Source organism: Botryllus schlosseri, chromosome 1, assembly GCF_051294905.1.
Source record: "Botryllus schlosseri isolate E-star chromosome 1, Bs_hap1, whole genome shotgun sequence".
Lineage (NCBI taxonomy): Eukaryota > Metazoa > Chordata > Ascidiacea > Stolidobranchia > Styelidae > Botryllus > Botryllus schlosseri.
In genome coordinates this window covers 3,444,445-3,458,254 of record NC_137236.1, presented here as the reverse complement: position 1 = coordinate 3,458,254, position 13,810 = coordinate 3,444,445, and the positions used below count along the sequence as shown (strand labels likewise).

The 13,810-nt window shown below is 37.3% G+C and overlaps 1 protein-coding gene and 1 long non-coding RNA gene across 3 annotated transcripts in view; both read left to right on the top strand.

The window, feature by feature from the left end:
- The window catches only part of LOC145438686 (uncharacterized), a 403,715-nt gene that overhangs the window by 186,936 nt on the left and 202,969 nt on the right, over positions 1 to 13,810 (top strand). The gene's annotated exons all lie outside the window — the stretch shown is intronic.
- LOC145437048 (uncharacterized) lies at positions 2,845 to 6,147 on the top strand. The gene is made up of 3 exons (XR_013914557.1): positions 2,845 to 3,362; positions 4,989 to 5,078; positions 6,041 to 6,147. It is a non-coding gene; the product is annotated as an uncharacterized LOC145437048 (long non-coding RNA).

The window sequence follows — 13,810 nt, the reverse complement described above, 5'->3', positions numbered from 1 at the left end:
CCTTGGCTTCCAAGGACGTCATGCATCGATGGCTCCTAACTTTTCTAGCAGTATAGTTCTTTTAAATGCTTATAATACGTACCCCATTCGAGTGTGCGCTTTATCGACTTATCCGATGGTAACGACATGTACAGGAGAATAAAATTAGGAGAGATGACAAAACCAAATAGGTTATGAAGGAAATGTAATATCGAACAGCATGATGTTATCGATTTAACGCCTTTCGCTCTTCCGCGTGGTGGAGCTAATGTCTCACGTGCATGAATGGCTCTGAGTCAAAACATGGAATGAAATCAGCTGATTGAGTGTACTAATATCAGTTTTAATTCGATCGGACGTTGGAGATATAGCTAATATGTTTCAGAGTACAGGCTGATTCACTTATATTACTGGGTAAAGCGTTGATTGATTGTAGACCAGTGCTTTATTGGCATACCGTTTCGCGTTTCTACTATGCTTACATACAATAGTTCAGTCTTGGTATATCGATAGGAATAGAGGTTACCAACTCGAAATTGTGATGGCCTCTGGCTGCATCTGTTTGTTACGAAAGGTTTGGTGTGATGTGAAATCTTTTAAAATGGTAACATGGCTTGATAGTAAATACCGGTAACCCCGGACTCTGAAAATCGCTCTCGCCAAGTAAGAAGTGTTTATGCCCGAAAATGGAATCCTGATACGTTTAAAGTAATATGTTTGGTGTGCCAAGACGGTTCTCAGCGTCTTGCTTCACACCTGTGTGTATTCAGTAGAGTCTTTAGTCCGTAAGAGACACCGATAACATATTGGCTTACAGCTTCTATCAAACATGATTTGCGAGTTTCCATGGAGTATCGATCGTTCGTTCCTGCCTCACTTGAGAATGAAATTACTGAATGTAAAATGATGCTGCAAGTCTGATTAAGTTCAACCTTAAGCCATGATCAAGCCAGCTTACTGGATTGTTTGTGACTGCTGTATATAGGTAATTCTATGTGAAATGAACCAAAGAGACTCTCCATCAAGTTGCAGATTTTGCTGAAATTTGACTCGTCACCTTGTAAAATGCTATAGCTGAGCTACCGGTATCCATTTTGAATGAAGTTTTCAAGTTATCGCGTGATGAAAACAAGCTTTCTGCTCATTTAACCGTGAAATCCAAGTGCTGTTTTTATGCAGATCTGAACTTGTGTCTCCATAAATGAGCTACTTATACCTGCGAATGTTGTCATGTTGTATAAATTGATAAAATCAGCAAGCCAGTGAGAAAATATTCATCTTTGGTGCCCAGCCAAGAATGTAGCTGAAGGTGAAGCCCATGGAAATCGCTGCGTGTAAAAATATTTCATAACTCTAACTATCATTTCTGTTTGCCTGAATATTTTGGTAAATAGTGTCGTATAATACCTGCCGCATAGAATCTTTAGGAAAGGAGTTTTTATGTAATATTTACCTACGAACTTGGACGACAGGGAATATTTCAGATTATAAAAATGTGGTGATTTAGCTAAAAATTATGCTCCATATTCTAGTTACAGGATTTTGGCATCTAACTCATTACTTAAGTACATGCTCCATGTTGCAACAGAATTCATGTGACAACCTTCACAAAACTTTTGAAGTAGGCCTACGATATAGAAAGAAATGAGAGGGAGACATTAGGGGCTGTGTACCTGAAATTATTACCTCAACCCTTGCATGATAAAATCAATCAACTTATGTAACATAACAACAAGAACAACTATTTATTGCCAAAGTATCTCATTTACAGACAATTTCAAATCAGCTTGAAAAACTTTCATTTCAAGGTTAAATAAGCAGAAAAAGGTTTTTCTTTTTAATGGGATAACCTGATAACGCTCATGTTGGCCTACCGGTATTCCGTTCAAATAAATTGCTTTTTAATCATATCAACTCATACTTCATAATGTCTTGATCCAAATATTTGCAAAATCTGAAACTTTATTGATACCCAATCTAATTTTGTTTGATCTGAAATTGAATTACAGATTGGAGTCGGAAGTATCTATGCATGAAGTTGATTTAGACTAGGTCTATTAGCCTACCAATTACATATTATTAGGCAAAACATGTAAGTCATATTTTTCTCCCAAACCAGCTTTCATATAACAAGTAACTTCCTAATTTTTATGTTGACAGAATAGTGCTTAAAATGTTCCAAGTTTGTGTCACGCATGATGGATATTGAAAGGGGTAGACTATTAAGACTGATATTGACCCCTGACTCCATTTTTTTGTTGAAAATTTTCCCTTCAATATCAAGAGTTTCTTGTATTCTGTTATTAAAAGCCATCATCCGCTCTTAATTACTTTAATAACGATACACTGTTTTATGGCCGTACTGTAACAGGGAATATGAAACTACGGTACCGGTAATTAAACTTCATCGTTGAGTGAGCACAAAATGGTTTCAGTGTATGAATATTGAAAAATCGTGTTTCCTACCCTCAGTGTTAGATACCAGATTCACTCCTAAAATGACATGAAAATCTGAGACCTAGTGGGTTGCTGTGTTGTTGACTTGAAATGGAATAACCGATGGACGATGATGCTGGAGGCTAAATCATGCAGGAAAAAGGTTTGCTCGTAATTACTAGACTTACATGAGTGAATACATAGTGCATGAGTGATTCTATTCTGAATTAGGCTTCACGTTGAGTATTTGATATATGATATATGTGATTATAATCACTCATGATGACGATATAAGTATATGGGAGACCCAAAAGCTTGAGTATGTAGCCTACTTTTCATGCAACTACGAAACATATTGCCGGCTCTTCACCACATAATGATGATTTGGTATTTTTCGAAAAAACTTCATTTGGTTTTGCGATCACAGCTACACAGAAATGTCATTGACGTTAACGTGCATAGCTTTGTACAATATGTTTCGTATGTTGGGATACAACTAATCGAGGTTTCAGAAAGTTGATGCAATTATAACTTTTCGATGGAACTGGGCGTAAAGTTTCATTAGTCCAAAAAATCGTCTTTCACTGATCGACTCGAATCATTACAGTTACGGTGCTTGATTGAGATTTGAGTACCGGTGCGCAAATCATTGTACCACAAATTATTTTCTGAAATACGCAACTGAAACTCTCCACATTCCGAAATCCGCAACTAGAACCAGAACTACTAAATAATCAGTGGTTAGTTGATCACCCACTAACTGGATGATAGTTTGTACAAGTCTGTCTGTAAACATATGTGTGACTTCATGACTACCGCTGCAGGGCAACAACCTGGAAGGGAATGAGATTCGGGTTGATCAAGCTGTGAGCAGACAAAGAAATGAAGGAATGAGAAAGATGGCAAGATGGATTTGTATCCCGGCAGGGACGGACTCTTATGACCAGGTATGTGCGGTCTATTATTCAGCAAAAACATCGTCAGTATCGTGGGGCTGACCTACTCTAGACCAACGGTCGGTCAGACTTGAAAAACTAGAAAATTTTTGACTTTTCCAATTTAGATTAGAATTAGATGACTGGCATTCGATCTAATTTAGTGATATTAGACGACTACAATTATCGAGTTGTCCAAGTCTGCGGTCGGCAACCTCTTTAGAGGTGACCCCAATTGAAACAATAAAACCAGCATTTACATGCATATTGTTTTCCAATATGCAAAACATGTTTAGGTATTGCTGAAGCATCAGTTGTTGAAAAATGATGTCGTACAAAAATATTAAAAAATTAATGTTTTCAAGGGTCACTTCGCTCCAAAAATGAAGTGAACCTTGAACTGAACCTTGTTAGCTATGTGATTAAATCATTAGGCTGCCTTAAAAAATCGATGCACACAAAATTTGAATTCATTCGAACCGGTAAGTGCGTAATTCGTACAGTGTGAAAATTTCGAATTTACCTAAAAATGGCATAAAAAATAATTTTCAAATTTTTCTGTCAACCTCGGGATATAATTGCGCTGTCTTCAAAAACGATCCAAAACAAATTTGACTCGATTCCAACTAGTAGAAGCAGAGTTATTCGAGTTTTTCGTTAATAATTCTTAGATTATCCACCGATCAAGGATAATCCCAGAATTATCAAAGAAAAACTCAAATGTCCCCGCTTTTACTGGTTGGAATTGAGTCAAATTTGTTTTGGATCGTTTTTGAAGAAAGCGCAACAATTTCTTGGGGTTGACCAAAAATTTGAATTTTTTTTTTGCATTTTTGGGTATATTCAAAATTTTCAAACTGTACAAAGTCCGCGCTTACCGGTTGGAATGAATTCAAATCTCGTGTGCATTGTTTTTTAAGCCAAACTAATGATTTAATGATGCAGCCAACAAGATTCAGAAAAAAAAGATTTTTTCGAACAGCCCTACTTTTCTCTTCTGTTCTGTTTGATTATGGTAGTTGTCTCTTGTACATGCCACAGAAAGCTGATCAATAAACTAGAAAACAATTATTGCTTAATTGTGCACATTCATTGAAATGTGGGAGTTACCCAAAGAGCAAAATATGATGCAGAATCACAGATCAGTCCAGTAGAGCTAGGCTGTGATGCAGAAAGCATAATTTCACTGCATGCTCACCCAGTTCAACTTGTCCTGCAAGGGCAATCTGTCACGCAGCCCCCTTTGTGTCGTCGACTTCCTGAGACTGAGAACTCAAAGCGATGTTCCAAACATTGGCCTCGATCATCGGCTAGGTCGATATCGGTCGACCTCTACTACTTGCTGTAACTAAAGTGAACGTAGAACAAGACCATAAAACTATTAGGCGATTTCACTATTGAATTGAAACAGCGATGGATATGTTGGGTCATGGCGATGCCAAATACCGAAAATATCAAATAAATAAATAAATATCAGAAATTTGAATTTAATGCGAAACTTGATGGTTTCTTTTTGATATCAAGTGTGTTGTATGTATGATCATAAGATCACAGATGCATGAAAATTATTTTCCTGCTTGTATTCATATGTTTCAAATTCAATACGTTGCTGTCACATTTATGACATCTTCTATTCAGATCGCCATTGGCATGTCCAAGCGATGTGCTCTCGTCCGATTCAAGACCTCACCTTCGACAAAGTTTCAAATTGTATCGACTCACTGAATGGTAAGGAAAATGCAAATGCAATCAGAATGCTGGCAATCCCAACGGAGAATTTGATGACGTGTATGCTTTTGACTAGGCTTATTTTTAACCTAAAAATGAACGATTTTGACCTAAAAATCAATATTTTGACATTATTGACCGATTTAAGAAAATAATGTATACAAATAAGGTGTTTTCCCACATAACGTTAGAATTGTCTTCATTTCCGGTTGGGACTGTCTATCCTTACAAAGTAGTATGGCCTGAAAAATACTTTTTTGCATCGATAACTGAAAATTTTTCGAACTTTATTTTACCAAAATCGGGCCCTATGAAGAATTGCAGAAGTTACACCACGGATCATGGTAGAGATAATTAAAATGTTTAGTAGCACAACACTTCTTGATATAAGAACCTTGCAATGTCCAGGCAGTGTAGCTTCAGTTGGGATATTGCGGTACGTTGAGCACCATGTTGACCTATTTGTTTCATTTGAATGTTTACGATTCACAATAAGCAGACAATGGGCCGTCTACGACTGCAGGCCTATAAAGTAGGCTACAAGCGGTGAAATGTCAAATGACAAGTTCACAGACACTGCAAAATATACAAAATGAACGAAACGCAGGTTGCAAAAAAGTTATTACTTTGTAAACAATTTAGACAATTTTTGGCTAACGCTACAATTTTGACATAATTTTGACTTCTCCAAGTTTAAATATTTTGAAAAAGTGTCCCCCTTTCCCGATTCCAGAATATGGTAATCCTAAAGTCAAGTCTATTGAAGAAATTGCTCAAGGCAAGTTGATTCAACACATCAATATATTCGAGTAGAGTTATTTGAAAAAATTACTCGAGTCAAGTCGAGTCACCGGTAAATCGACTCATAGCTACCCAGCGTGAAGCTAGGTAACCACCTCCGATTAACACTTGTAGAAAAGTGCGATGCAGACTACATGACCACCTGTGATTTTTCTGTGTAGAAACACAAGCCCCTGAAGGCCTCAACGCAACAGAATGGAAGAAACGTGTGAAGATTGAAAATGCAAATCGGGCCAAACTGAAAAATGCAGACTTACAACTCGGTTATGTGCTGACAATCTTACTAGAGGTGTCAAAAGCTGAAGGTATGTCATAACCACAACTATTAGCATACTTTCTCATTAAGCTAACTTGCAGCAGGGGTTTCTAACGGGGGTTCACGCGGTAACTGGGTTTTCTCAGCCAGATTGGGACAACTAGATCATTTTCAAATTCAAATTAGATTGGAATTAGAATGATAGCTAAAAGCTACAGTTTTTTTTGTAAAAATTGTACTACATTTAGAATTATAATTAGACTGTTTTTTTTTTTCAAATTAGATCAGAATCACAGTTAAAGCTACACAATTTTTCAAAATTAGATTCAAATATTTAATTTATTAGGTCAAATTGAAAAAAAAATTCAAATTGTTACTGTCAACCCCATGATATTGTTGAGCTGTCTTCAAAAACGATGCAAAACAAATTTCAGTCAATTCCAACTAGTAGAAAAAGAGTTATTCGAGTTTTTCGTTGATAATTCTGTGATTATTATCCTTGATTGTTTTTTTTATATCTTCCCTAGCAAATTGAAAATTTTAATTGGATCTGCGGAGCCTTATACTTGTCAGAATTGAACCAAATTTGGTGTGCAGCGTTTTTTAGGGTAACCTGACTATTTATTCACCGAATGGCTGGAATCCAGAAAAAAGCTTATTCTTGAACAGTCCTAATACAGTAATGCACAGCCATGAAGGAGCAATTAAATTTCCGGTTAACTTGAACAAAGCAGTGTCTCGACTTAATTTGGCCAAAATAGCGGAGTCTAATGTGTTGCTTTTTTTTTGGAATCGCCTGACATGTTTACTCTATGAGTTCTTTGATAAAACGATGCCATCCTATTTCAGCAACTTCTCCTGTCCCAATACAAAGATCGACGCGGTGTAGGTATCACTGAATCTCGAGTGATACGAGATCTGATAAATCCCTGCGTAAATATTAGAAGTTAGAAGATAGCTCTGATACGCATTCCTCGATTTCAAGCATGAAAAGTCGAACACGCTTTTGAAGCTTTGAGAAGTTTCAATATCAATCCTACATTTTGCTCAATTCCAACCAGTGGAAGCGGAGTTATTGCAGTCGGAGATTTGGATATGAATAATTGGTGTCGTATTCACGGTGGGCAGGTTATTAATTTTTTCATATCCTAATTTTTCGACTGCAATAACTCCGCTTCCATTGGTTGGAATTGACCAAATTTGTTTGGCAGCGTTTCTGTCGAAAAACTATAAATTTCATGGGGTGATCAGCAGAGTTGTAATGACTCGAGTCATGACTCGACTCGAGTCCGACTCGACTCACGATTTTCTGATGACTCGACTTGACTCGAGCCATTTTTTCAAAATACGGAAATGACTCGACTCGACTCGAGTCATTCTGTGTACTAACTCGACTTGGACTCGAGTCATTGCGCATGACTCGAACCAAGTCATTGACTCGAGACTCAGACGGCCAAGACCGATATTTCATTGTAATTCTGAAGCCAACACACTATTGGGATTTCGTATTGAAAATGCGACCATAAACTGCTGAAAGTGACGAATATTGGCATATTATAAATGCGAACCATTCGATATCACCTAACAGAGCTATAAAAAGTGGGTTTACCAAGACTTCAACTGGAAACTGAGCAGTCAACACAATGACTTAGACTAGGACTCGAGTCATAATTCCATGACTGGGACTCGGCACTCTGCTCGCTGACTTGGAATAGGACTTGACTCTGTGGTGAATTGAAATGACTCGACTTGACTCGAGTCAAAACTATAAAACTGAGATTGACTTGTGACTCGGAGCCTTGTGACTTGGTTACAACCCTGGTGATCAGAAAGTATTGAAAAAAAAATATTTAATTTTTATATATTAGGCTATAGGCTAATTCCATTATAATTCAGCAGATTTTTTGAGATTTGTAATGCATACTCTCAGAATTGTCCAATATTTACATATGTTACATATATGGTGAGCAGGGATATGGGTTGGGACCATGAAATTCTTATGTGATGCATATTTCATTGTGGAATAAATGTGAAATTTAAAATCAAGCTTTTTATCAACTTAAAAGAACATTTCACAAGAATTTTTTTTGTGTAGCCCGTATCCTACAGACATTTTCAAGCCCGTCCCCCCCATTTTTATTTTCATCCGTAACTTTTTTTTCATTGAGTTTAGGGCGAAACAGTTGGTTTTATTGAATTTCTTGGCCCCAGAATTGGTTAAATGGACATTTTAATTGGTTCTCTACCATCATTTAAGCGAAAAATATCGATTTCAAAGATTTTTGAAAGTAGCGCCACCTAGTGACGTGAGGATTTTAAATCGCAATATCTTTTGAACCGCTGAACATTTTTCATTTTTTTTTTAATAAACTTGGAATTAAAAAAAAAAAAACATTTGTAAATATTGGACAATTCTGAGGGTATGCATTACAGCCCCTGTTGAATTATAATGGAATTAGCCTATATCCAAATCTTTAATCTCTTGTAGCAACGCGGCTACTGATTGGTATTAAACCAAGTTTAGTGTAGTGAGTTTTTATAGCCAAACTAACAACTATATCATGTAGTCAGTTGAATTTGAAAAAAAAAATTTGAAGACTCCGATCCGGTTTGTCAATTCTCTGGTCCGGCTCTGATCCGGCTCTGGCCGTATCAGGAAAAAGTACTGATCCGGCTCCGGCCAAAAATTAAAAAGTCCTGCTGGAAATCCGACCTAACACGGTACGGTGGTTCCATGAATTTAAAAATATAGCTCGTTTCTTTTCGCACTGGCTTGGCGGTTACTTGCGTGTTGTTGGTTGGTAGTTATTTAGTTACAAACGTCATACTTATCCATAGATTAGAGTTAACAAGAATATCCTTCTCCATTGCCAAGCCGCCGTCGCCTTACTTACATCATAAAGTCATAGTAGTTATTGTGTAGTGGAAGTAGAAATGGAAACGTCTTAAAATTACTTGATTGAGTAGTAGTTGAAAAAAGTAGATTTATTGGAGGTGTCACTTATAATTAATAGAAGTAATTTTCGCAATTACAGACACATCTCCGCGAGAAACGTGAAATGAAGTGACAGAATCTGCAATTTTCAAAAATAAAGTTAGTATCGGTGATGCCAGGTTGTTTTCCTTGTTGTCATGCCAAATTCCCTCATAGAAGCCGTGCAAGATTATCCACTAATTATTTTTCGCCGTAGCTATTTTTTGCCCGTATCTGTTTTTCCGAGAACTAACGTAATAATTTTTCAATAACGCCATGTTCCACTCCATTTGCCTCTTTGCTGCGCGAAGCTATTCATCTGTATCTTGAACAACTCTAGTTCATCAGCCATGAGCGAATGATGCAAAATATCACATTTATCTCTCTTCTGCACAAAGCCATTACAACAGCCCGTGCTTTCACAAACACGCTCACAAATCACAGCTTGAAAATTGTCTCTATGTGGGAATAATGACCCGTCTCCAATCTTTGGTTTCCAGATCAGTACTACGAACCATCTACTTCTCTCTTTTCCACTCGCATCTGCAATATGGAATCGTAGTATGGGGAAATGCATGTACAACATTTTTGTGCAGAATTCGAACCCTGCAAAACCGTGCGATACGGCTGATCTCATCTGTACCTTTACGTACCAATTTATCGCCTTACTACCGTAAGCACCGAATTTTGCGAGTTGATGAACTGTATCGCTTCGAAGTATCAAAAGTTGTTCACAAATATTTTTCCAATAGTCTCCCTCCTGTGTTTGATGACTTTTTCATACCTGCTAAACATGTCCATTCCCATTTCACGAGATCTTCGTCTAAAGGAAACGTCTACTTACCCCAACCCAATAGCAACCTAACTAAGAGATCTATCGACTACTCGGGGCCTATCATCTGGAATGCATTACCATCACATATACGTGAATTGCCTTATAATAGATTCAAAAAAGCCCTACTTGATCACCTCTTGTCGTTACACTAACACTGTTGCCCTACCCCGCCCAGACATTGCTTCATTGATCATTTGCTACCATTGCTTCATTTTTTTTCTATTTCCCTTTCCTAACTGAACACTTTTTTACAGCCAGACTGTTCTGAGTCAAGTGTACCTGTTTGATGCTGGTGTGATCAGACTAGATGACCTTCACGGTCTTATCGATCATTCCTATCTAATACCGAATACTGTGCACGCATATTTTCTGTACCACCATCACTGCCGTTTGTTATGTATTTTGGTTCGATGAAAAATAAAGACTTTCTCTCTCTCTCTCTATGGATAATTATGCCTCAATATACAAACGTTGGCATATCAGTATCAGTCCGACCCACTGAGAAATATGATAAAGTGAAGGAAATTTGATGATAGTTAATATACGAATCTACCTGACTTGAACGACATCAAGTCATTGCGACCCCACAAATAGTTTAGGTGACCCCGCTTGGAGTCACAACCCACAATTTACCGATCACTGATCAATATCCGTCATCCAAAAATCAAAATGAACTCAATGTGTGTTAACGGCAATTGCGTGGAAGTCGAAAACCAATATAAAGAGTTAATTCAATGAGAAACTTGATGCTTCCTTTTCTATATTAAATGCATTGTACGTATGGTGATCAGATACATGTTCATTGTTTTGCAGCACGTATTCGTATATTTCAATATGTTGCTGTCACTTTGACATCTTGTATTCAGATCTCCATCAATTCCTCCATTGGCAAGTGTAAGGGGTGTGCTCTCGTCCAATTACAGACCAAATTGTATCGACTCGCTGAATGGTAAGAAAAACGTGGGTAGATACGTCCATGCTTACTTTTAAACCATAATTCTGGCGCCATAACCAGACTTGTACAAACTACTGGATGTCCAAAATCTGTACTCACTTCGCAAAACTTGCTACTTCAATCAGATCTAGAACTAACGACACTTGAAAATCTGATGCCGTACCAACTAAAAAACAACTAACTAACAACTGATAATAATACAAATTACTGAATTAGCTCGTTTCTTTTCACACTGGCTTGGCGGTTACTTGCGTGTTGTTGGTTGATAGTTATTTAGTTACAAACGTCATGCTTATCCATAGAGATTATGGCCTTATCAAAGAAGTACTGATCCGGCTCCGATCCGGTCCAACCAAAATTAAAAAAATCCGGCCGGTTATCCAACCCGGCTCCGGTCCATGCTCCGCACTAATGTATATGCGTCCATGCTAAGTGGTACTTTCAATCCACTGTTACAGCGCTGGAACAAGACGTTTACTAACTATTGAATTTGTAAAATCTGTACGGTACTCATTTTCCAAAATTCGCAACCACAACTAGACTATATTTTATAGAACTAACTATCTTTGATAACTTGAAACCAACTAACTAAAACAGAGCTGACTAATAATGGATAATACAAATTACTGAATCACAAACAACCTAAGAAATATTGGAGATAGATTCGGCATTACAAAAGGCCAGGATATCGAGCTTGCGAGGAAAGGGGTTCCGTGAATCAAAACCCACCACCGGGCTTAACCACTGTTAGTAGTGATGACTCTTAGCTAGCAATGCAAGAACAACGCACAATAGAACACCGATTTCACGATTCACAGAACGGTGACACGCGTTTTATAGTTTCGCAACTAACTTATTCCGTAATGCAACTAGAACTACTCGCATTAAAAAAAAAATTGTAACTAGAACTAGAACTATGGGATAACCAGTAGTTAATGACCGTCGACTGACTAGATTCATAGTATGCATAAATCTGGCTGCAACTGTGTGTTTGGGAATTGTTTCAGGGCAAGATCATGAACGGGAGTGAGATTCAAAGCTATCAATGTGTTTCAACAGAAGAAACTAAAGAATCAAAAGGAGGACAAGAGTAATTTGTGTCTCGACCTCCTATGACCAGGTACGTGAGAGCCAATATTCAATATTCAGCACAAACTTGTCGGTATGGTGGTGCTGACGTTGTCTGTTTATGTATTGTACAGGCTTCGGGATTGTGTGTAGGTATGTGTGTGAGTGTTACATTCACAATTTACAAGGTTGAGTAAGTAGATTTAGTCATTGAAGCTGTAGTCTGATCTTATTTTCAAATCTTGTGACGTTGAAGTTCTTAATCATTTAGTGACAACCATACTGGCTCCGAGTCACAAGTCAATCTTACTTTTATAGTTTCAACTCGAGTCAAGTCGAGTCATTTTTAATTCACCATCGAGTCATTCCGAGTCCAAGTCAACGAGCAGAGGGTCAAGTCCAAGTCATGATATTATGACTCGAGTCCGAGTCGAAGTCATTGCGTTGACTGCTCAGTTTCGATTTAGTCTTGTTAAAAGTACTTTTTATAACGATATCTGGTGATATTGAATGGTTAACATTTAAAACATATAAACTGATTTTCGCGTTTTGTACAGTTTCAGATTGCACTTTCAAGTACCAGTAGCAATTGATGAAATACCAACACTGTGGTTACTTCACTATTCTTCGAAATTGCAATGGTAAGTTGGTCTTGGCCGTTTCAGACTCGAGTCATATCACTTTGTCAGAGTCATGCGCAATGATTCGCGTTTAAACTGAGTCATTATACAGATTGACTATAGTAAAGTCTAGTCAATTTCGACAACTAGAGGGTGCACGAGCCCAAAATTATTATAGATTTTTTTTCTATTTGACACCACATATCAAGTGTTCGTTTTAAAATTCAAAATTTTCCATTTTTCACTCCACCCTAGTAGCCAGTCCTAGTTCTAGCTACGGATTTTGAAAAGATCGGAGTTCTGGTTTTATCTCGAGTTGCTAATTTTCAAAAATTTGACTGATTATACTTCTATTTCTAGTTACTTGTTTTGAAAACTTGAGTACTTCCAATTTCTAATTGCTAGTTTTGAAAAATAAGTAGTTCTAGTTCTAGTGACGGATTTTAAAAATAGCGTAGTTCCAACTCAAGTTGCTAATTGTTAAAAATTGAGTAATGAATTTCTATTTCTAATAGCGAATTTTGAAAAATGAGTAACTCCAGTTAGTAGTTTTGAAAATAAGTAGTTATAGCTGCTTGTTTTAAAAATTAATTAGTTCCCGGTCCAATGGTTGGTTGAGTATGGTGTACTAGTCTGCCCCCTGCCATTGTGTGTTGAACTAGAGCCTGACTATTACCGGATATCTCATAAACTATCCCTCATACCGATAACTAAACCTTTGCTGATCGTTCCGATGTAGCCGGCGATGCTCAAAATATATTTCATCCCGCTTCAAGCACACACATCCATTGCTAAGCTTGGACGTGAAATAAACTAGAAAATCAAATCAGGTCCTCTGCAAGCAGTTGGTGGTCAGTAATGAAGTCATTTAATTTTTTTTTAAAGTACCTAAATCTCCAATAAGTTTTGCATACTAGTACTAATTACCGTACTCGAGTTGTTATGATTTAGGACTACTTACACTTCTACCTGAACAGTTTTCATTTTTCTGGCAAAACTGGCATTTGTCTTTCAAGTTACTTGTAAATTGTAATTGAGTAGAAACGTATGATGTTACTTCTATCTGAGTAACACTGAGGAAAACCTGACCATTTCAGCCTGTGACTATAGAAAATAGATGAATATGGTCGGCTGCTGTGCTTTCTATAGACGGCTACATTTATTGAATCTACTTTATGCAACAACTCTTGCTTTTATTACAGTGGATTGCCATCAGAATATCA